Source organism: Ascaphus truei, chromosome 5, assembly GCF_040206685.1.
Source record: "Ascaphus truei isolate aAscTru1 chromosome 5, aAscTru1.hap1, whole genome shotgun sequence".
Classification (NCBI taxonomy): domain Eukaryota; kingdom Metazoa; phylum Chordata; class Amphibia; order Anura; family Ascaphidae; genus Ascaphus; species Ascaphus truei.
This window is the reverse complement of record NC_134487.1, coordinates 280778916-280804037: the sequence shown is the minus strand read 5'-3', so window position 1 is coordinate 280804037 and position 25122 is coordinate 280778916. Positions and strand designations below refer to the sequence as shown.

General features: G+C 45.3%; 1 protein-coding gene across 5 annotated transcripts in view; it reads left to right on the top strand.

Moving 5' to 3' along the window:
- Positions 1–25122, top strand: part of TSPAN9 (tetraspanin 9) — a 267323-nt gene that overhangs the window by 12667 nt on the left and 229534 nt on the right. For 2 of the 5 annotated variants that reach the window (XM_075602262.1, XM_075602260.1), the window contains exon 2: positions 9112–9268. The exons of the other annotated variants lie outside the window; for them this stretch is intronic. The gene's annotated coding sequence lies outside the window, so the exon portion shown is untranslated. The remainder of the gene's footprint in view (positions 1–9111; positions 9269–25122) is intronic. 5 annotated transcript variants of the gene reach the window in all.

Here is a 25122-nt window from a genome sequence, read left to right as displayed (position 1 = left end):
CCTGGAGGCCGAGGTCAGACGAGACTCATCAACTGCTGGCCAATACCTCCGTTCCTGAAGTTATTCTACCTTCTGTTTACCACCAATTCCGGGACGTTTTCAATAAGGTACAGTCAGACCTTTTGCCGCCACACAGGACTTACGATTGTCCGATCGATCTGGTTCCAGGTTACTCCCTACCCAAGTCCAAGACCTACCCCTTGTCATTACCAGAATCTCGCGCTATGGATGAATATATCCAGGAGAATCTCAAGAAAGGCTTTATTCGTCACTCCAATTCCCCAGCAGGGGCTGGGTTTTTCTTCGTCAAGAAAAAGGACGGGTCATTGAGGCCTTGCATCGATTACAGGGGTTTGAACCCCATAACTATCAAAAATCGTTACCCCCTTCCCCTTATTACCGAACTGTTCGATACATTACAGGGGGCCAAGATTTTTTCCAAGTTGGATCTACGTAGTGCCTATAACCTGGTGCGCATCAGGAAGGGGGATGAATGGAAAACGGCCTTCAACACACGTAGTGGACACTACAAGTATCTTGTTATGCCTTTCGGGTTATGTAATGCTCCCGCTGTCTTCCAGGATTTCATCAACGACGTCTTTCGTAAGGTACTCAATATTTTTGTTATATCCTGATTTTTTCCAAAGATCTCCAGGACCATATACGCCACACCTCCTACGTCCTTTCCCGTCTCCGTGAACACCATTTGTACGCCAAACTGGAGAAGTGCACCTTTCATCAGACCTCTACTCCGTTTCTGGGGTACATCATTTCCGATGAGGGGTTTATGATGGACTCCGGTAAATTTCAAGCAGTCACTGAATGGCCAAGACCCAATTCTCTCAAAGCCATACAACATTTTTTAGGGTTCGCTAATTACTATCGTAAGTTTATACAGAGTTTTTCTACCATTGTGGCACCCCTCACTGCGCTCACCAACAAAGGAGCTGATCCTTCTGCTTGGTCATCCGAGGCCATCTCCGCCTTCGAGACACTCAAGGAAGCTTTTATATCCGCACCTATTCTCCGTCATCCCAACATTGAACTTCCCTTCGTCCTGGAGGTCGACACTTCTGATTGCAGCGCTGGAGCCGTTCTTTCTCAGAGACCCACGCCTCAAGATAAGTTACATCCCTGTGCATATTGTTCCAAGAAATTCTCATCCGCCGAGAGGAACTATGACGTGGGTAACAGGAAACTTTTGGCCGTGAAGATGGCTCTTCAAGAGTGGAGACACCTGCTGGAGGGGTCGAAAGAGCCATTTACTATTCTCATAGACCACAAGAACCTTCTTTACATAGAAAACGCTCGACGCCTTGGTCCACGACAGGCTCGTTGGGCTCTTTTTTTTTTCTCGATTCGATTTTCACCTTTCCTATATCCCCGGGACCAAGAACGTAAAGGCAGACGCACTCTCCCGAATACATTCTTCTGAAGAGAGACCAGAGGAACCTTTGGAGACTATCCTTCCACAAGAGAGGATTTTCGCCACGTCTTCTTTCAAGAATCTTGACAAGATGTTGCACTCCCAGAGACGCATTCCCAAGGACTTGGTTGTTCCCGACAACAAACTCTTCGTACCTTCCAAATTTGTTGCAGAGGTCCTGTCTTGGGGTCACTCCTCTAAATCTGCAGGTCATCCAGGTTTTAAGAAGACTACCCTACTATGATCTCATTCGTCGGAATTTCTGGTGGCTAAGGATGTCTCAAGATATTCTGGAGTTTACCCGCGCCTGCCCCACGTGCGCTCAAAGCAAGACTCTCCGTCAAAAGCCTCAGGGTTTTCTGTTACCTCTTCCAGTTCCCGACCGCCCCTGGTCCCACATTTTGATGGACTTCATCGTGGAGTTGCCCAGGTCCAGAGGAATGAACACTATCTTGGTGGTCATGGACAGGTTCTCGAAGATGTCCTATTTTATTCCACTTAAAGGATTACCCACCTCCCCCGCCCTTGCTGATATCTTTACGGAGCAGATTTTCCGGATTCATGGGATCCCTTCGTCCATTGTTTCTGACAGAGGTTCTCAGTTCGTATCCAAATTTTGGAGAGCTTTCACGAAGAGATTGGGCATCTCTCTTCTTTCTCTTCTGCCTTTCATCCTCAGTCCAATGGACAAACGGAGAGAATCAATCAATCCCTGGAGAAGTACCTGAGATGTTTCATATCCAATTTCCAGGATGATTGGGCTCAACTCCTTTCTTGGGCTGAGTATGCCGTCAATTCTGCCAAAAACGAGGCTACCCAGGAGTCGCCCTTCTTTATAAATTATGGGTTCCACCCTCCCTGTCTTCCCATCCCCAACATCCCTTCTGGAGTACCTGCCGTAGATGAACGCATTTCTTCCCTCCAAACCGCATGGTCCAGGATTCAGTCTACCCTTCTCGACTCCTCCCGCAGATCGAAACTACAGGCCGATCGTCGTCGTCGTTCGGCCCCCACTTACAAACCAGGGGATATGGTATGGCTCTCCTCTAAGAAAATCCACCTCAAGGTACCATCTCCTAAACTGGCACCTAAGTTCCTGGGTCCCTTCCCTATTTGTGAACAAATCAATCCCGTGGCATACCGGCTCCAACTATCACCCAGTATGAAGATTCCCAATATCTTTCATGTGTCCCTCTTAAAACCATTCATCTCCAGTCACTTCTTTCCGGATCAGACTCGTAAACCGGACCCCATTACTATCCAAAATAACGAGGAATACGAAGTTCACTCTCTTTTGGATTCTCGCCTATCCAGGGGCCAGCTCCAGTTCTTGGTGCAGTGGAAGGGCTTTGGCCCTGAAGAGAGATCATGGGTACCTTTAAAGGACATCCATGCCCCGGCCCTTCTTAAGTCCTCAGGAAAAAGTTTCCAGAGAAACCGTTCATGGACCGTCCTGAGGCCGTTCCTGAAGAGGGGGTACTGTCAGGAATCGGCGTCCTCCGCGCTCCCCACACAGAGCACTCTCTCCCCTCAGGGAGTCCCTGGACACACAAAACAATCCTGCCTTACCGACCTCTGCGGCTCCCCGCCCCTGCCGCAGTCGCGGGATCACTCCCCTCGGCGATTCCTTTGCTCAGCGCTGGGCTTGCCCACGCCCTCCCGCGCGCACAACTGCACCATCCACTGGCTCGGTCCACGCGCGTTCACGCGTTACGGAGCGAGCTCATTCTGCACACTCTTCTTCCCGTCCCCCGGACCTCAGGCTCCGCCCCCGCACACCACACGAGCATACTCAGGTTACCAACAAGACTCACCTGGCCTGTTATGCCTGCACCAATCTGCAGTGTCTCCCTGTAGCTCTTCCTGTCCCGCCTCCGTTCCTAATTGGACCTTCCTGCTTTATCTAGCTCCTCTCTGCTCTCAGTCTTTGCGCGACCTAGTCTCTGTATGGAAGTATTTCTGGATTCTCTCAGTGTTTTCACAGGTTCTGACGCGGCTCGTACGACTACCCCCTCTGGCTCTCGATCTCGGCACTCCTTGGACAACGCTCACTCTGGTTACCCCTTGAACACGGCTTGGACTACGACCTATCTCCGCTCTCCACTCCCTGACCTCGGCGAGGCATCCTTCACTCTATCTCTACAACCGGTACCGACAAGTATTGTCTACCTTACTACACCTGGCCTGGCAACACTTTATACCACACTCCGGACACGCTCCCTTTGCTGCGGGTGCGTGTATTACCACTTCCACCTTCAGCTCAGGGGACGGGTCTGGTATGCGGGCAGCACCGGCGTAACACCTTCGCCGCTTCCCCGGCATTTAATTTAAATGCCTTTGGTAAGCGCAGGGCGTTTGTAACCCCCGCGCCCCCCAGTTTTCGCACCCCTGCTCTAATACATGTGCTTACAATAGTGAATCAAATGTGAATAATAGTATATACATACACACAACACTGATTACACTATTTTGTCATTTAGTATATATATATATATATATATGTATATATATATAGTACCCTGAAGAGCTTGTGCTTCAATATTTCACAATGTCATTCGGATGGTGAAGAGGAAGCTACAACATCTTGAAAGATTTCACAGAGAAGTATGTAACCGGGATAAAAATGTGAAAGTAGATTAAAAAAAGAAGTATCAAAGAATATGCATCTTCTTGTGTAGTACAGGCATACCCCGCATTAACATACGCAATGGGACCGGAGCATGTATGTAAAGTGAAAATGTACTTAAAGTGAAGCACTACCTTTTCCCCACTTATCGATGCATGTTCTGTACTGCATTCGTCAGATACGTGCATAACTGATGTAAATAACGCATTTGTAACAGGCTCTATAGTCTCCCCGCTTGCTCACAGCTTTGGTACAGGTAGGGAGCCAGTATTGCTGTTCAGGACGTGCTGACAGGCGCATGCGTGAGCTGCCGTTTGCCTATTGAGCGAGATGTACTTACTCGCGAGTGTACTTAAAGTGAGTGTCCTTAAACCGGGGTATGCCTGTATTAACTTTAACTTAATGATGTTGCTTGACGTACTTTAAGATATCTGCACTTGGTGGAGTTTGTGTGTATTACTTACAAACATGTAAAAGAACTGTAGTTAGCATAAGTCCATAGTACGACTGACCCATAACTCGCCTCTCGTTTAGACTCAAACCTAACTTAATGCCACATTAAGCTTAGCCACATATTTTCAAGGGACAATAACGTAACATTAAGTCATGTTTTGCCCCATAAAGAGCATAAGTGTTACTAGAACGACCTATAGTGATAGTGACATGACCACAAGGTTTTACCCTAACATTGCATATCCACAAATGTGCGTTAAGGTTAATGTGGAGACTTAACATTATGTAAGATAGCTCCTTCCATACCACAACTTGCCATTACTCAAGTATCTAGAGAGGTGTAACACCACAGTTAGGTACGATTTAAGTAACAAACAGGTATTGCAGGACTTCATATTTCCGACAAAGGGGCAAGCTGGGGGACTGCTGCAGCGCCCGGAGGATTAGTGCTGTGGGGGCTCCGATCCAAAACGATGGACCCCCTGCAGCGATTTCCCGGGGTGATTTGCCTCGCCTATTTTTGTCAACTTCGGCTCAACACCGATGTAACTGCCTGGATAGGAGTAACACCAAGACTGGCCTAACATCACGTTACCGGGAGATAACACAGAGTTATGCTACAATAATGGGATGTTCCGCCTATGCTAATGAGATGTAGTTCGGACGTTGTTTTTACGTATAATTAGCTTTGTAGATAAGCGTTAACCTCAGGGAACATAACGTCCGATTCTTGATTCCGGTGGCGGGAGGTTATGAGCCCCTGATTTAAATGAGATATGTGAATCTGGCCCTTAGGCTTCGTCCCTGGTGGCCGCGGCTGTGCACGCAACTGCAAAGTACAGCCCTCTATGGGGCTGGCCCCAGTCGGCATGTGTGTGCGCGCGCACAAAGCTCGATGCATGACCGCCTTTGCCAAAAGAAGAGATTTTTGTCTTTTGGTACGTTGGCCGAGCTATGGCCACATCACGGCGGCAGTTCAGCCAATGAGGGCGAACCAGCTGCGTGATGTCATGCTCTCCCCCCCCCCCCATCGGATCTCCTGCTCTTCACTGGAAGCGCAACCGCAGACCACAAGGGCACGCAGTGACTGGGGCCGTGGTTTTAGAAGTCTTTTATTTGCAGGTTGACTGTCAGATCTCACAAGAAGCATCCCAGCATTTACCTATGTTAATCATTAGCTATTGGCTATTTGTTTTTAAATCCCAAGTACATAGCAGATGTCAATAAAACAGCAAACAGCTTCCCTAAATACCCATTAGGCAGCTTTATGTTTAATGGTTGAAACACATTACAGAAGAATGCATGCAGTAAAATACCAACACTATCATTTAATTAAGTGCTTGACTTGACTGCAACAGAAGTTTGCAACAGACAGCAAACCAGTATCCTGTGGTGGTGAATGGGTTGTAGCACCAATTGTCCTTCTTTTACCAATGTAAGGTGATTGTGCCTGGTTAAAGCTGCTCTCAGTGCAGAGCTATTCAGATATTTACAGCCACCAGCGTGATGCTGGCTTTCCTACTGCATGTTTGCATCTACATGAAACGTATGAGTTGCATTGTTCTTTGGCTCTCAACAGGTTAACACCAAAGGCTGAGGCTTTTGTGAAATCCCTCTTGTAAAAAAAAAATCACACTTGGTGCCTCATTCATTAAGTGCTGAAATTAGTCATTTTGTCTTCACTATTTTAGATTGAGAAATCCCGCCCAGAATTGGTATTGAGTTTTGTACATAATTAGAACCGTGGGGTCCTCCCGAGCGGGAGCACGTTATTTTATTTTTTTTACTCGTGTGACACCTCCAGGTTCCCGAGATACCTAACGTTCTCAGCGTCAGTGCACTTCCTGGATTTTGTAACATGGCACCCGCCACCATCCAATAGGAGGCAGCTTCCTGTTGGCTTGCGCTCCCTGGAGGGAGTGGAAACACGGGTACCTACAACTGCAAGAATCTCAGTAACCGGGAGCAGGGTCGTACGGGATGAAAATAACACAGTTCCGGTTCCAAATATGTAACAAAAAAAAAACCCAAGCAGCCGCGAATTGCTGCTTTAATATTCTGGGAAGCTACAGTGCTAACTAGTGCTCCAGAGTTCAACTCAATTTAAAGGAATGGAATTAACATCCAAAGGAGTGTAAATGACTGTGTTACCACTGAGAGTTGGGCATTCTGGCATATACTGGAAATGCTTTTAAATTACTCTCACATTATAAAACAAATTTTGAACGCAACTGAGTGCGTCTTTCAATAAACTTGGTTTAGGGCTGATTACGTGAAATATATATATTACTTGATATAGAAAATAAGCCTCTTGGATAGAGAGGCTGCTGTGTCCTTGTTTCATACAATGTGGAGATTCGGAAAAAGTAAATTTGTTGAAACCCCTGTAGTGTTCGACGATAAATATGCAAATATTTCTCCTCTTCAAAGTCATTGCCATTAATTATCATTATCATAATTTGACGTAATTATATTGTTGCTGGAAATTGCGCCTCATGATCATTTCAACCCTACAAACCCCATGCTGGTCTTCTTTATCAAATGATTAATACCAAAGGTTTTTTTTTAATGTGGTCCTAGAATTCAAAAAAAAAAAAAAAATACTTATTAATGTACAGTTACTGGGTTCTCTAAAAAAAATAATTATATGACTTCGAAAGTGAGAAACATATTTATTTGTGTCCTGTAAAAAACAAGTCTGTATCACAATGATTGCCTACCACGTTCAGCTGTTTGGCTAATGATTATGTAATAATTACTTAAAAAATAAAGGAAAAATAAAAAAAATTTGCTGGTACGTACAAAACCACGCTTATAGTATCATCACATATTTAGCTACCGTAAAAATATTACATGTTAAAAAAAAGGGGATGTGAAATGAACTTGTATTGAATCCTGGAATTTAATCAGGCATGTGCAGCAATTTAAGACGTGGTCCAAAGAAGAGGACTAATTTTTGCCTCTTACTGAAGCTGGATGCAATCCATGCAATCTGGATGCAAAGGTGCTTGATCTTTCTAGGGTGAAATAGTTTTAATAGTTTAAATCCCAGTATGCTTCAGTGATACTACTAAGAAAATATGGACCATCCTGTGTGTGTGTGTGTGTGTGTGTGTGTGTGTGTGTATATATTATATATATGCAGTGTTCGACAAACCTATACATTTGCACGCCCCGGGCGAGTGGATTTAACATCGTGGCGATCTCCTATTGGCCCAAGCAGCACACGTTTGGTATTAGGTGTCGAGTAGATTTTTTTGTTCGGCAAGTAGATTTTTTGGTGATTTGTCGACCACTGTATATATGTATATGTATACACCTCTAGCCATAAATCACATCCACACACGGGGGAGGGACAAGCACAGATAACATTCCAAGAGACACTGGTTTTTAAGTATACCCTTTGCTTGCTTCATTCATTGTAACATCGCCAGAAGAAGAGATCAGTGTATCTCGAAAGCTCGCACAAATAAAAGCATTTCGTTAGCCACAGAACGGTATCATCTATTTATTTTTTGATTATATATATATCTTCTGTTGATCCACTGCTGGATGAAGGCTTCTCCGATGACCTTTCAAGTACTGCACCTGCAAGCCTCTCTTCTCCATGTTGCGCCAATGAATTTTGGTCGATTGTTGTCCCAACGATGGTCATTTCTTCTTGCGATATGTCCGGCCCACTACCATTTTAATTTCTTCACCTTGTGATGATGTCACAGACTTTTGTTTGGTTTCAAACCCATTCATTCTTTTTCCTGTGTCTTTGGGTAATACCCAGCACACATCGCCATAGTTCTTTGAGTTGTCTGAAGCTTCTGAACTATCTTTGCATTTAGGGTCCAAGCTTGGCATCCCTACGTGTGCACTGATCGAAAACTTTCCTCATGGGGCACAGTGGTTATAATTATTGTAAATAGAAACAAATACAAATGGAAAATTAACAGCAGAAAATGCATCATGTAACTCAGATCCCTATATAAGCAGACAGAGGGGTGCCACCTCCAAGGAGATCCGTTACTGCCGTCAAGCAATGTGGTAGCCAAGAGATGAGTGTGGTAGATTTTTGACATGGTTGATCCATGTATGTGATAGAGATTGACTTTCCCGGCATGCCCATAATGCACATGCTTTACTACACCACAGATTGGAAAGTGCGCCTGTCCTCTCCAGAAGCAATTGAGTGACCAGGATAGCATGGCATGCCGCTGGGCTTAAATTCTTCATGCCAAGACCAGAATTTGATAGTTTAATAGAACAAAAAAACTATTTGCTTAAATATTTGTGCTGGGCAAAATTTGTATTTGGATGGGGAATTGGGGTGTAAGTTACTTGCATGTAAGCCTTCTTGTGTGCTTCACTTGTACAAATAAAAGTGCCACAACGTAGCAATCACATATGGTTAAATATATACACGTGTAAATGAGATCAATTCATATTTAAAACTGTTGGCAAAGTGGTTAACAATGAGCTCCAGATTTTACCTGATCTTGGGGCGAGGGGGCGGGGGAACGAACTCTATAGTCATTTCTACAAATTGGTTATGAAATGGTTCTTCGGTTATGTTGCACTACGAGCTCATTGGTATTCTGGGGAATATCTCTTTCAGCTTCAAGAGATTTTACATAGTTTGGATTGGATCACAAACACTGCTAGCACAAAGGCAGCTGTGTTGACTTGGCATATCTCGAGCTGCCCATAGAGGTTCTGTGCAGAACAATTCTACTGTCTTCATTGTGCACGAAACAGAATAGTATCTATAAAAGGTAACGTGTTTTATTTCCATATTCTCTGAACTTTAATCTGCATGCATGTATATTTATTAGCCGGTTACGCTCTCTGTACGACATAAAAACATTTAATTGTAGCATTGTTTTAGTTCTCTGTTGACATTCCATAGAAATCAAGCATGACGACCCATATGCATATTTTAAGACCCCCATCTGGTACCTTTTTGTAGATCAAGAAAACTGATATAGAACAAGGATTTTCTGAGAATAAATGTTGTACTATTTACATGAGTAGCCTGGGGCAAAAAACTTACCCTGTAGTTGCCATTCGACAGTTATATTTAGCAGAAAAAAAACTATTTGCACAGATGTTCAATGAGTGTGATTTATGGAAGTCTTTCTGCAAAACTGCTTGCAAGTTTGGTGGACAAAACAATCTGATTCATCAATGGAAACATGTCAATAGTTTTTAATGGAGTTTTTTTTAAATTATTTTTCACCGAATATATTTGATATAATATGATAACTATATACAAATATATTCGGTGACAATAAAAGGAGCTTTCAGAAGAACTATTCATCCCAAGGGCAGTACAAAGGACACGGGGTCATTCCAATTCAAATGTGGAATTCATTACCCATGGAGACTGTGATGGCAGATACAATAGATATCTTCAAAAAAAGGTTGGGCATCTTTTTAGAAAGGAAAGGTATATAGGGATACACCAAATAAGTAAACATAGGAAAAACATTGATCCAGGGAGTAATCTGATTGCCAATATTTGGAGTAAGGAATTTATTTTTCCCTTATGAGATCATTAGATGATATTTCACTGGGGGTTTGGGTTGCCTTCCTCTGGATCAATATACATAAGTACAAATATAGGATAAAGTATCTGTCGTCTAAATTTAGCATAGGTTGAACTTGATGGACGTATATCTTTTTTTAACCTCGTCTACTATTTAACTATGTAACTATGATAACACTTTTAAAAATGAGCTCAGATATGTGGCACATTTATATTTGCATTTATTGGAGCCTGCAGGGCTTTTGGGGACTTTTTTTGATTGTGAAACTAAAGCTACGTGTCGTGGCGGTGGATTTTCCATTCAACTCTAGCATAGGGAAGTGTGTAGAAAGAACCATGGATACTTTCACAGGTTTCATTAACTGTGATTTAAAACCTTAATTGACGACCATCATTTACACTGATTATGATACGTTGGATTCCATACTAGTTTGGGAATAATGTCATTTCACAGTTGGAAGACTATACTCTCTTTGATACATTTTATGATATAAGTAGGGTGAATAAATTAGTAACGTTATAGTTATTGTGGTGGTAACTTAGGGGGGCTGTCCCATCTACCCAGCAACAAATACAGTTGTAAAATGCTTTTCACCTACAATATAAAATAGTTTGTCCTGTGTCATTGGAAAAAGAGAAGAGACACTGCACACCAATAAATATAATGCACAATTATGTATTGAAAGAACATGAAAATAGAAAAAAAGAAATAAAATTGAAAATATTATGGCCACAAAGCAATGTAATATAACAACATTAAATGCAGACAGAGTTGCAACATACCCTTGGGGTGGGGGGGACCGACTTTTCGTTTTGGGGTACAGCCCCTTCGATAGATGACATCCTGCCTTCTGTATCATTGCTGCCATCCTGATTCTATAATTCCATTTTTGTTTTCTATTTTTTTAAATATTAGCGCTATATAATAATTTCAAACATTTATTTTGGGCCACCAAATTCTCCCTGCTTTGCCACTTTTATTTCATCAGTGGGATGCTCATTGAGGGGAGTGGGGCTGAGAGAAGGACCACATGCTCTCCATAACGAAACACGTGCAAACAATGTTGTGCAATGGAAGAGGAGGGCATGTTTTCAATGACCTTTGAGAATGGGGTGTAGATACTTGTGCCAAAACGCTTTGGGGCGTTCCAAGAGGATCAGGATTGTGTAAAAGGTAAAAACATACAACTGCAAAAAATGTTAATGGGTGGACACACAAAATCCCAACAACATGGTGCACTTGGTACCTGTAACTCAAATAGGTTCTAAGTGGGACTGCATCGGTAATCAAGTTACTGAAACATTTTTGGGGTGTTTACATGTCTGACCATTTTAGAGGCTCACGTATGTATACAACATCAGTATGGCATTGGACAACTTGGCTGAAAAACAAAAACCCTCCTGGTATATTCCATAATCAGGGACATTGCTCATGAATAGCTTAGGTCAGGGGTGGCCAACTCCAGTCTTCAAGGGTCACCAACAGGTTAGGTTTTAAGGATATCCCTGCTTCAGCACAGGTGACTCAATCAGTGGCTCAGACAAAATGACTGAGCCATTGATCAAGCCATTTTTTGCTGAAGCAGGGATGTCCCTATTAGCTGGCCTGGTGGTGGCCCTTGAGGACTGGAATTGGCCACCACTGGATTTGGTGATGGTAAAAAGTGACCTCCAAGGGACTAATAAAAGTCCATGATCCTTGTGGTCTGGAATGTGAGGAGGGGTTTCCTTCAATAACGTACAGGCTTAGCCACTGACGGGCCATTACAGTTCTACTCGACATGCCTGTCTCTCACATAGCCCACTGCAGAAGCTAACAATACTGTATAAAGAGACAGGCACAGAAGGCTGATGTCTTTATTTGATGGCATCTGAAGGCTGTTACCTTAGCATAACGGAGCTTTGAAAAATATCATTGACAAGCGCAGGCAAGCAGTGATTCGTGACCAGGAGCACTCGAGAGATACAAGAGAGAGAAAATGGACAAGCTCTATATAATCCTTACCTATACATTGGAAATGTTTATAAATAAAGCGATATTGTTTGTCACTTCAGATACCATCCTGTTGTACATTTCCAGGTCATCATCATGTGCACATCATAAAAAGCATTGAACTTTCCACTTTTGTGGCCTGTTAGAGGTGGATTTGGTTACTTTGATGTTAATAATATATCAGGGTAGCCAACTCCAGCCCTGAAGGGCCACCAACAGGTCAGGTTTTCAGGATATCCCTGCTTCAGCACAGTGGGCTCTTCCACTGAGCCACTGACTGAGCCACCTGTGCTGAAGCAGGGACATCCTGAACACTTGACCTATTGGTGGCCCGTCAGGGCTGGAGTTGCCCACCCCTGCAATATACAATGATTTGTGAGACCACATCCTGCAATTTGCACTTTGTTTAATACAAATGACAGCCTTCGGCTTTTTTTTTGTCTCTAGAGTGGAATGCTTAAATTAACAGTATGAAAAAGTAGAACCATATGATTATTTTATATAATAGGCTTTAGTAAATGCACACAATTAGCATAATTGAAATTGGAAAGATATTCCCCCCCTTCTCCCTCGCCCCTTTAATTAACTTTGCTTAGCACAGTCATTTGTAACCGGTTTTTTTCGCTCTGTTTTTCTTTTAAATGCAGTAAAGATAAGACAGGGTAAGTTAATAATCCATTTAAATTCAGTGCCAATATGTATTTTTATTTGGTATATTTGATCTCTTTTATTTTTGATCTCATTGCCACTTAATAATCACTGCAGCAGTGCTTCTGATAGCAACCCCTAAATAGAGAATGCATCTTAATTTATAAAACATATCTTAATGTATTAACTACATGTTAACAATGCTGTGAAGGGTGTTATGCAGCCTTATCCATTCCTTTAATTGACACTCCTATGTTGCTGTCCCTTTAGGATTGAATTGTGCATTTCAATTTCTTGGGACACAGGTGTGTACGTAGGAGGATTGTGAGCATAATTGCAGAATCAATGCAATTTATGGGCTGTTGATAGCAGTTCTGTTACTTTTTTCCATCATCTCCACTCAACAAGCTACTAGACTTTCTCCTTTTAGGTCATCTGGATAAATAGTTTTCACCAAACCATTAACCAAACTTTACTTCTACTTTCATACGTCTTTATTCCATGTGTGTTTATTCCTGGTCTTTCTTTGCCTTTTTTATAATATCTCTGTAATAAACTCTGTAGATACAAGCTTTGTTCTTCTGTGATCCTTCTGCCTGGAGCATCTTAGAATGGCCAAGATCAGAAGCACAGAGCTTTCTACTGTAGCTGTTTATATCCTTATTTAATTCTAAAACTCTGCATTGCAGCTGAAGCACTGCTACTAATATAATATAATCTGTGTATCATTTGAAATGAAAGTATCCTATTCTCTCTTCCTCTCCTTGATATTACTCCTACTCTGTGGGTGACATATCCCCTAATCCTGGCCCTATCCACATTCCAATCCGTTCGCGTCCCACACCCTACCCCAAAGTCTCCTTTTCACCACGCACTGCCAATCACTCCAACCTCATCCCCATTTCACCTCACCATTCCCTTCCCCTGTGCCATATGGAATACATGGTCTGTCTGCAATAAACGTACAGTAGTTAATGAATTATTCATTTTCAACTCTCTCAACTTCCTAGCCATTACAGAAACCTGGGTTACCCGCTCAGACACCGCAACCCTGCGGCTCTCTCCTATGGCGGTCTTTCACTTAGACACAACGCCAGACCTGGGAACACACAGGTTGGCGGCGTTGGCATCCTACGTTCCCCACACTGCACATTTTACATCATACTCCCCTTTCTCTCGCTCTCTTTCTCATCCTTCAAAGTCCACGCTGTCTGTCTCTTTTCCAACCTTTCCCTCCATGTCGTGGTCATCTATCTTCCCTTGTGGACCAACCTCTTAATTTCTTACAACTTTGCTATCCTAACTCACATTTTTAACCTCTCATCTCCGGCATATTCCCATCTTCCTTTAAGCAGGCACTCATTAAGCCCATTCTAAGGAAGCCCTTTGCCTCAAAGCTACTTGAGCATCTTGTATACAACCAGTTCTCAAACTTTCTCTCCCCCAACTCCTTGCTTGAAACTTTGCAATCTGGTTTCTGCTCTCTACACTTCACCGAGACAGCACTAACAAAAATGGCCAATGACCTACTCACAGCTAAGTCTAAGGGTAATTTCTCCTTACTAGTTCTCATGAATCTCTCTGCTGCCTTCGACACTATTGATCACCCCCTTCTCCTGCACACTCTCCACTCCATTGGCTTCCATGATGCAGCCCTATCCTAGTTCATGTCCTACTAATCCAACTGCTCTTTCGGTGTTTCCTTCTCTAAGGTCTCGTCCTCTTCAATCCCTCTTTCTTTCTTTAACTTATTTTTTAATTGAATTCTCAAATGGGTAAATAAAAGAAAGGGAAGGAGGGGGGAATACCACATTATACATATTATTAGAAATTAGACACATAGCTCCACCAGACACCGGCACTTATTATTACTTAAAATTCCGTAGATCCCGAACAGGCACCATACCCTTCCTATCCCACCCTACAATCAGCCTCCTAGCTCCATATCTTGTTGATTTCTACCTCAAGCGATTTTGGTGGGGTCTCACCCAGTATTCCAGGGTTCCTTAGGGTTTTTTAGTTGTGTGCTTTCAAAATGAGGTAAGTTTCTCCATGAATTGGACTTTGTTTACCCTTTGCACAATCTCTCTTTTTAGAGGGTGGTTGGGTTTTTGTCCAGGCCCTTGAGATCAAGCACCTTGCTGATGTCAGCATTTGTAATAACTGCTGACGTGTGGGGTGAAGGGGGGTTCATGTTCTCAACGGTTTAGGAAGGACTATCGTGATTGGGTCTACTGGAATTGCTATGCCCATGGTTTCCAATTGCAAAGTTCTCAATGACACTGCCCCCCCCCCCCCCATACATCTCAGCCCTTGTCTCCATCCAAATATGCCCCTACATTCCCCCTCTGTTCTGCCCACGATATCCGCCTTTCCTCCAGGCTTCTTATCTTCTCTCACTCCGTCTACAAAACGTCTCCCGTGCTGCACCCTCTCTCTGGAACTCCCTACCACACACCATCAGACTGTCCCCCAACTTTCAGACACTTAAAAACTCCCTGAAAACTCACCTTTTGTGTGGATCCTATCTGTCATACGCCTAACATCTCTCCCCGCACCCACCTCCAATCATAAAGGGACGAGCTGTGCAGCTGGACTAAACTCCAAGCTATTTAATAACCTCTAACATCCACTCCCCAAATCTTACTGGATCAGCTGTGCAGCTGCACCATACTCCAACCTGAGGCATACTCTGTCCCACAATGAGCAGCCACTTTACCTTTTCTTTTCAACAGTGCCCCCTATTCACTCTAGATAGTAAGCTCTCACGAACAGGGCCCTCAATATCTTTTTATATATGTTGCACTAGTTTGCCCTTATTGGGTATGTCATTCTGTTTATGTAATGTACATGAATCTGAACCCCCATTGTACCGCACTAAGGAATATGTTAGCTCATTCTAAATACAACTTCTCTCCTCCAATAATAATAATTAACATAGAAATAAACGTTGTTTCTCTCTAACCCTTGGTAATCAAATGATAGACCAGAGATAGTTCTGAATTTGTCATCATTTGAATACAAAGACATTAAACAAACCCTTGGTACTGAATAAAGCAGCATTGTGTTGTCTCAGGCATCACATGATTGTGGGTGCAGTTTGCTCACATCTCTCATTTATTTTATTCAGAACAGCATTCAGTCTTTTTATAATGCGTGAAAATGGTCCACAAGTTGCAGGGTACAGGGCAAGAAAGTAATATTATATTGTAGCTTAGACTTCACCGTGTATAAAATATTAACTGTACTACATGCATTACGTAGTAGTTCTTTAACTGGAAAGAGATGCACAATTCTTGTCCTCTGCTCAGCAGGCTCCAGTGGCATCAAAGGAAGATAATAGTTCCTGTTTTGGAGGTGAATTGGAGAATTAACATAAATTCTTTTTATAAAGGCATCATGTAATACTATTCACTTGAAGTTCTTCAAAGCTACTTAAAAAAAATATTACAGTACTTATTGTTATTTATAGTAGTCATAACGAGGACACTTCCCACGGTCTGCAATATGTTCCGTCAGCCTTCACTATAGCTTAAGGCCGGGGGGGGGGGCGCAAGATTTTTCAGGGAGGTGGGCGCAGAGGCCCCGCACTCTTCCCCCAAGGCATTTAAATGAATGCCGGGGGATCGCGTGAGGCCTCTGCAACGTCCCTATGGCTACGGCCCCAGTCACTGCGTGCACGCGCGCGTTGGAGCGCCTGGTGGCGCGTGTACTAGTTTAAGCCGCATTCTTCAGTCCTAGGGTCGCGAACGGATGCATGTCCGGGGAAGAGCAGGGGGAGCAAAGACAAGACGTTTGGCGGGGGCGCGGCCATGACGTCACGCGGCTGGTTCGCCCTCATTGGCTGAACCGCCGCCATGATGTAGCCATTGTGCCGAAAGACACATTTCTTGTGTTTTGGCAAAGGTGGGCGCGTATCGCGCTTTCTGCAGGCGTGCATGGGCAGTGACTGGGGCCAGCCCCATAGAGGGCTGTATCTTGTTCGTGCCTCACACGCCATAGCGCGTGCAGCCTCGTGCAGTGGGGACGAGGGCTTACCTTGCCTTCAGCGACACGTTGCCGCATCACGTGACCTCGCAGCAGCATTTGACGCCGAAGATAAGGTAAGGAGGGGGGACGCAAGCAGGGAGGGAGAGCAGGCAGGGGGGCACAGTGGGGAAAGTTTCCGCACCAACTCCAGTCCTCAAGGGCCACCAACAGGTCAGGTTTTCAGGATATCCCTGCTTTAGCACAGATGGCTCAATCAGTGGCTCAGTCATTATGACTAATGTGTAATGCCCATCTTTTTTTACACACCATTGCTCCCAATGCAGGAGAAAATATGAGTGTGATAAAATAAGCAGATAAAATTATATTTTAGGAATAAAAATTGCCATCACCCACACTGCACAATGATCACTTCCAGCCCCACAAACTCTCCCCCCCTGAGAAAATATAGTTTTGATTTTTAAGCTCTTTCTCCAGTTGGCTTTATTTAATCTGTGACCATGTGCTTGAAAATTGCATTTTGGGAGAACAGCTGTAAATACACCATACAAATACTGTGCTATATTTGGTAGCTAAGGGGCATGTGATTAAGTTCAAGACTCAACATTCCCAGTTTCTATTAGCTGTGTGCAGGTGCTTAACCATTTCATTCTTACCTTATACAATTGTCAAATATATATGTGATTCAGTGTCTCTCTCTCTTTCTCTTTTTTTTTTTTTTTAAATAAATTTATTTAGACAAAGCTTACACCGTTTCAGTAGGGACTGTATGTAATTAATTGTACTTTGGAGAAACTTGCATAATACACAGAAAACAGTCAATGGGCCTCATGCAGAGAGCAGCGCTATTTGAAATCTTGCCATTTTCCGGAGAAAATCGCGATTAAAACAGCTGAAAATGGCGAGCTAGGGAAAACGCGCCATTTTTTTTTTCTATTTCAAAATCTCACCGCGCGGCTGGCGAGAAACTACATCTCGCCAGTCTGAAAAGTATCCGAATTCAGAAAGGCGCGCTCGCCATCTAGCGGCTGTTTTTGGCGCAATTTTCGTCAATTTTCTCCGCCAACTAAATTTGGCAAGAAGCAGGAGCTCGCCGGCTATAGGGGAAAAAAAAATGCGCGATTTTTTTTTTCCCCTTTCAGCTGCGCGCATCTCCTCATTTACAATTCTCCACATGCAGTAATGCTAAAAATAGCGGATTTCGCCCATTTCTGCATATGGAGAATAAAACTCTCCATTAAACCTACTTTTTATTCCCTCTCCAATTTTAAAAAGCGCTGCTCTCTGCATAGGCCCCAATGTGTCTTCTCTGACTCAGCAGGTACAGACAACATTAATACATTCAGTGAAGACTTAGCATCAACTACATACTATACTGTCATGTGGCATTTTCATCAGAGATAACATGTTTTTTCAAATATTTAATACATTACCTGCAAGTTTTTAGTGTAGGTTTACAAATCCAGTTCAGACTTGTCCATATAGATGACACGTAGGAAGAGGAATAAGCTAAAAAAAAATTAAGGTATTCAATTATACCAATGGATTTGAATCGTTTTCTTGGCTAAGGAACCTTCTAACTATATTGCGAAATTCTGCAGAACCCCAACCCTCTCTAATACCGCCTCTGAGATCAGATGCATTGTAAGGAACCCAAACCCTCTCTAATAGTGCACCTGAGATCAGATGCATTGTAAGGAACCCAAACCCTCTCTAATAGTGCACCTGAGATCAGATGCATTGTAAATTTGTCTTTATTTTGTACAATTTTCAAGTGACCTGACAATTGCAGGGAACCTTTCGTGATGCCCGGGGAACCCAAGGGTCCATAGAAACCCCTGATGGAGAACACTGATTTAAACTATTATTGTGGTACCTTCAAAAACTTGTATCTGCTTTTGTACATCTGATCGAATAGAGACCATATGTGCAAATTATTTTGTGTTGTAATAACTATGTAACAAGCATGGACCCATTAATTGGCAGCTGCTATTCTGTCAGCATTTTTGTTGGGGAAAGAAAATGACAAGACGAAATAGGATTAATATTGGTCCCAAGTTGTATGTGAAAGGTGAAAAAGACAAAATGAGATAATATGATACCATTTACTGGGCTAACAAGCAGGTGATGATGGGTATGGTATGAAAGCTCTCAAACTGCGCAGGGTTAGTCTTTGAGTATGGAAATTGTTTTTTTTTATTGCAGTTTAATTAATAATTCCCTTAAGATTTGGAGTTTGATGATGAAGTGCCACGATTTAAGTATTTGGTTATGTATTAATTATTATTTTATCATAGTTACATAGTAGATGAGGTTGAAAAAAGACATACGCCCATCAAGTTCAACCTATGCTGTCGCATGTCTTGTATATACTTATTCAATGTCTAATTTCACTGTTGCAGTGAATTATTATTTATCTTATACTATATTAGTGAAAGCACTGTATGCCTGCCTGCCTGCATGCATGCATGCCAGCCTGCCTGCCTGCCTGGATGTCCGGTGTCCCTAGGGGAAATCTCATTGGTCCCTTGGGCCGCCCCCGCACACCTCTCATTGGCCTGAGGCGGAGTGACGGCCAAAGGACACACACACAGGGACACACACACAGGGACACACAGGGACACACACACAGGGACACACACACACAGGGACACACACACACAGGGACACACACACACACACAGGGACACACACACACAGGGACACACACACACACACAGGGACACACACTCTCCCCCGTCAGTTGGACCGCAGCTCACCTTCCACACCCCCCCCCCCCTCCTCTCCCGGTGCCCCTCCTCTCCCGGTGCCCCTCCTCTCCCGGTGCCCCTCACTCTCTCCCCCCTCCCCACCTCACCCAAATCCCCACGCTCCGCAACATCCCCAGCCGCACCATCACCCTCACCGTGCGCCGCGGAGGAAGCGCGGCCCTGCTGCTCAGCAGCAAACTCCAGGCTCCTTCCCCCTCGCGGCGCGGCCCGGGCCTCCTGCTCTCCCCATCACGTGCGCCGCTACCGGAGAGGGGAAGCGCGGTGCGGGACTCCCCATCACGTGTGACGCTACCGGAGAGGGGAAGTGCGGCGCGGGACTCCCCATCACGTGCGCCGCTACCGGAGAGGGGAAGCGCGGCGCGGGACTCCCCATCACGTGTGACGCTACCGGAGAGGGGAAGCGCGGCGCGGGACTCCCCATCACGTGCGCCGCTACCGGAGAGGGGAAGCGCGGGCCGGGCCTCCTGCTCTCCCCATCACGTGCGCCGCTACCGGAGAGGGGAAGCGCGGGCCGGGCCTCCTGCTCTCCCCATCACGTGCGCCGCTACCGGAGAGGGGAAGCGCGGGCCGGGCCTCCTGCTCTCCCCATCACGTGCGCCGCTACCGGAGAGGGGAAACGCGGCGCGGGACTCCTGCCACTCTTGCCCCCCCCCCCCCCAGCTTCCCGAACTCACCTCCTGCCCCAGCCAGATGCCACGGGGTCAAGGTAAGTCACACACCGTCTCCCACCCACGCACTGTCACCCAGTCACCCACACACCCACCCAGTCACTTTCACCCACCCAGCCACTCAGTCTCCCACCCACTCAGTCACCCACTCAGTCACCCACTCACTTAGTCACCCACCCACTCACTCAGTCACCCACCCACTCACTCAGTCACCCACCCACTCACTCAGTCACCCACCCACTCACTCACTCAGTCACCACCCACACACCCACCCAGTCACCCACTCAGTCACCCACCCAGTCACCCACTCAGTCACCCACCCACACACCCACCCAGTCACCCACCCACACACCCACCCAGTCACTTTCACCCAGTCACCCACTTTCACCCAGTCACCCACCCACCCACTCAGTCACCCACCCACTCAGTCACCCAGTCACCCACCCATTCAGTCACCCAGTCACCCATTCAGTCAGTCACCCAGTCACCCACCCATTCAGTAAGTCAGTCACCCACTCACCCACCCACTCACTCACTCAGTCACCGACCCACTCAGTCACCCAGTCACCCACCCATTCAGTCACCCATTCAGTCAGTCACCCAGTCACCCACCCATTCAGTCAGTCAGTCACCCACTCACCCACCCAGTCAGTTACCCACTCACCCACCCAGTCAGTCACCCACTCACCCACCCAGTCAGTCACCCAGTCAGTCACCCACTCACCCACCAAGTCAGTCACCCACTCACCCACCCAGTCAGTCACTCACTCACCCACCCAGTCAGTCACCCACTCACCCACCCAGTCAGTCACCCACTCACCCACCCAGTCACTCACCCACCCAGTCAGTCACTCACCCACCCAGTCAGTCTCCCACTCACCCACCCACCGACCCAACTCACCCACCCAACCACCGACCCAAAGTCACCCACCGACCCAAAGTCACCCACCCACCGACCCAAAGTCAAACCGACCCAAAGTCACCCACCCACCGACCCAAAGTCACATACCCACCGACCCAAAGTCACACACCCACCGACCCAAAGTCAAACCGACCCAAAGTCACCCACCCACCGACCCAAAGTCACCCACCCATGACCCAAAGTCAAACCGACCCAAAGTCACCCACCCACTCAGTCACCCACCCACCCACTCAGTCAAGTGTCACACACCCACCCAGTCACCCACACACTCAGTCAACTCAGTCACCCACCTAGCTGTCAAGGGGGGGGGGGGAAGCCTAACCCTGTCGTACGCCCCCCCAAAATTACATCCCGGGCAACGCCGGGTCTCTCAGCTAGTTAATAATAAAAAAAATTGGGGGTTTATGTCTTGTCTTTCCAACTATTATCTGGTGCTACAGTAGAAAGCTTGGGAATGCTTAAAATAATTGGATTTATATTGTGACAGCATGTTATTTATATTTGAAGTATTTTAGAGCTCTCATACAAAAGAAGTGCAGGGACAGATGATAAGCATCTATGCCTCTCGCTCTGCAAATACAGTCACTTCCTGGTTTTATGTTTTGAATATCAAATATCCTATCTAGGCCCCTATTCAACTGAACTATTGTCCATTTGTATACTTTGAATTATAAAAATAAATCTATTGTGCTGGCTATTTAAAGGAGAAATATGGGTTTCATTTAAAAAAAAAAGTATTTATTTTTCATTACAAGATTGAAGCAGAAGGTCTGAACTGTGTTAATTTCAGTGTTTTTGGGGACCCCTGCTTCCAGAGATACTTACTTCCATAGGGCGTGCTGGTATTGCTACAGTCAGAGAAACTGTGTGCCTAACATAATGGTGGCGTTTTCAAAGTCCCGCGTCACGCAGGCCAATAGGAAGCTGTGATGTCATGCGACGCAGCTCCCTTTTGACCCACATGACCGGGACATTTAAACTTGCCAGATACCCTAGAGAGAGAAGTGTCTCTGGAAGCAGGGGGTCCCACATAGCTGAAATGAACGAAGACCCCCTGCTTCCATCCTATAATACATTTTTTTTTTTAAAAGTGAAACTCGTATTGCTGCTTTCACATTGAGATGTACAAATGTAGTGAGCTTCTGTGTTGCCAAAGCCACAGGAAGAAATGCAAAAATCCACGGCGGGGCCAATCTTACACAGGCAGAGGCATCAGTGTGATGGGAAACATCAATTGTTTAAACCCCGTGGATTTGGGTTCACTGAACCCACATGTGTATAACTGTATCAAAAATATGTGTTCCTATACAGGCATGCAACGAGAGCTGGGACGCTGACAGCCTTTATTATGTTGCTAATCACAGGCACGCAGGTCTCTCGGAACCTGTACTACATTAACAGTAGACCAAATAGCTGTTAGGTCCAGAGCAGGTGACTTAATTTGAACGTTTCCCTCTGGAGACAATGTAATGTGCACCGTATGAAGGGGAGATTTATAGCATGCGTGAGTGTGGGTAGTTCTACTTTATTGTGCTTTGCGTAATTAAACACAATACCAATACCCATGTTGTACGAGGTATTATTGGCCCATGTTTATTAAGTGGTGCTATTCCATAAGATTCCCCCCATTCCTTCACCGAGAGCTGCAGCTGTTGTAGGAACGGAAAAGTAGGACTTCCGCTTCTGTTCCTAACATCAGGCCGTGTGATTGTTGCCACAGCATTTGTTCTGTAGCCGTCCGGGGATTTTGCTAGGTTGACCAGATGTCCCGGTTTAGCGGGACAGTCCCATTTTTTTAAGGTCTGTCACGGTTTTTTAAGGTCTCTCCCGGCTGCCTGACATACTTTAAAATGTCCCGGTTCTTTGTGGCTGTCCCGGCTTTGACCAGAGAAGGTGGGGGCAGCAGAGAGCAAGAATGCAGGGAGGAGGCCGGTCTGACTGCTGCTGCAGAGGGTGGGGGTGGGGCTAGTGACAGCGGAGCCACAGCAGTGAGAACCGGAAGTGAGGTGGCTCCCCCCCCCAACCAAGATGACTCCCCCCCCCAACCAAGCTCCACAATGAAAGGTAGGGCCCCCCCTCTGCAACTGCTCCTCAGAGCTGGTGTCAGTGTAGGGTCAGTACAGGGTCAGTGTCTCAGTACAGGGTCAGTGTCTGTGCAGGGTCAGTGTGTCAGAGTCTCAGTGCAGGGTCAGTGTGTCAGTGTCTCAGTACAGGGTCAGTCTGTCAGTGTCTCAGTACAGGGTCAGTGTCTCAGTACAGGGTCAGTGTCTCAGTACAGGGTCAGTGCAGGGTCAGTGTCTCAGTGTCTGAGTACAGGGTCAGAGGGTTACTGTGTCAGTGTCTCAGTGTCCGTGTCTCAGTGCAGAGTCAGTGTGTCCATGTCTGAGTGAAGGGTCAGTGTCTTAGTGCAGGGTCAGTGTGTCAGTGTCTCAGTACAGGGTCAGTGTCTCAGTGCAGGGTCAGTGTGTCAGTGTCTCAGTACAGGGTCAGTGTCTCAGTGCAGGGTCAGTGTGTGTCTGCAGGGTCAGTGTCAGTGTGTGTCTGGGCAGGGTCAGTGTGTCTGTGCAGTGTGTGTCTGTGCAGGGTCAGTGTGTCTGTGCAGGGTCAGGGTCTGTGTCACTGGCTGTGCAGGGTCGGGGTCTGTGCAGGGTCGGGGTCTGGGTCAGTAGCTGTGCAGGTCTGTCTGCAGATCAGTGGCTGTGCGAGTCTGCACAGGTAAGTGGCTGTGTGTCTGTGCACGTCAGAGAGAGAATGGGAGGTAGAGAGAATGGAGGAGGGGGGAGAGAGAATAGAGGAGGGGATTGAGAGAGAGAAAATGGAGGAGCGGAGGAAGAGAGAGAGAATGGGGGGATGGGGAGAGAATGAGGGAAGGAAATGGAGAGAATGGGGACGTAATGGAGAGAGAATTGGGGGAGGAAGGGCGTGAAACGGGGGATGAAGGAAGGGAGAGAGACTGGTGGGGGTGAGAGAAAATGGGGGGAGGGTGAGAGAAAATGGGGGGAGGGTGAGAGAAAATGGGAGAGGGGAGGGATAGAGGGAATGGGGGAGAAGGTAGAGAGAGAATGGAAAGAGGTAGAATGAATAATACAGCATCAATGGTGACACTATTAGATAAATATCATAATAGGAATTTTTTTAATAATGTAATTTGTTGTATTATTAATTTTTATGTGTCCCGGTTTTTCATTTTCAAAATCTGGTCACCCTAGATTTTGCAGATCTCTACATTTTTGGGGGGGGTTTACCACCGGTGGAGACAAAGTGGCCACCGGGGGGGTCAGCTTCACTCGTGAGAGAAACGTTACATCTTCCTGTTGCTGAATGATCCCAAGGCCATATTCGCCATTTCTTTTTGCGTCTGAAGCTTCCCCAAAGATCTGGGGAACACTGATCAGCTTCTGGAACCCCCGCCGGTTCAGGTAAAACACACAAAAGAAAATTGGTGGGGAAGGACTGGTTCTTTAACAGTAATCAGTACTCCGCAGTAGAGATTTCCGCAAATCTATCTCAAAGGGGCGATTCGTCTTTTTCAGATATTTTTTTCCCCGCCTATCTAAATCAAATCTATCAGCGGATTGCGGAATCCGCATATTGCATTGGTAGAATCACCATCGGATTGTATCCAAAGCCGAATTTTTATTAATCCGCATGGATTAAAACTGGAACAATCCACCAGCAAAAAGATTTTACAGTACACCGCAGAAAGCATTTTGAATGGAAAGCGCGGGAAATTTTGACAGTTTCGCCCGTCTCTACTAAGCAGCACCGTAGGGCTGTTATATACTGCACGCGCGTGCACGTGCCGCATGCTTTTCGTAAGTATACTGTGTTGAGTAAGTATAGTGTTGAGTGTGTTTGTGTGTGTGTGTGTGTGTGTGTTTATGTGTAATTTATTATTTATTAAAAAAAAAACCTCGGTAAAAATAAAAAAATTATTATATTTGTGCAGACACACAAATACATACACATATACACACACACATATGCATACATACACATGCATACATATATACACATACACGCATATACATACATTCAGCGCCGGTAGCGGCGCAAAAAGATGTTTTTCCTCATCTTCGCCGCGGTCTGTCG